The following is a 574-nucleotide window of genomic DNA, read 5'->3' on the forward strand; positions in this document are numbered from 1 at the left end:
AGACATCAGTTTTTTTGGAAGGAAGTCACATCCGTCTATTGCTTCTCTGAGTGACGAGGGATCATTCCTAAGCTGTGTTAGAGCGCCCCTTGAGAAATGTTCTAAAAATAATAATTCGAAAATAGAATGCATATCTGCGTTTTTGGCGAGCAAGTGATGCATTTAATAGAACGCATATCTGCGTCCTTGGTGGGTAATGTGTTAAGATGTTTATGAAGGTGTCAGGTCCTGTAGCGATGCATCTCTGTGTGATCACCACCTACCCTAGTTTAAAAGGACATTAAGTTGTCCAGGCCAGGTAACGCAAATTGTTTTGTTTATCTTCTTAGACATCTTCTTCAGAGTCAGAAGTTGTAAAGCTTCTCATGTTGCAGTCCAATCGCATTCTCTAACTATGGACTTTGTTGGCCCTTAGGCATTGTGTGTGTGTGTGTGTGTGTGTGTGTGTGTGTGTGTGTGTGTGTGTGTGTGTGTGTGTGTGTGTGTGTGTGTGTGTGTCCACCAAATAATCTGCAAAGGACTTGCAGCAGCATTCTATTTAAAACCCAGACCACCTCTGTCAGAAAAAGCAATT

This window comes from Gymnoscopelus braueri (genome assembly GCF_963280865.1).
Source record: "Gymnoscopelus braueri genome assembly, chromosome: 17".
Taxonomy (NCBI): Eukaryota; Metazoa; Chordata; class Actinopteri; order Myctophiformes; family Myctophidae; genus Gymnoscopelus; species Gymnoscopelus braueri.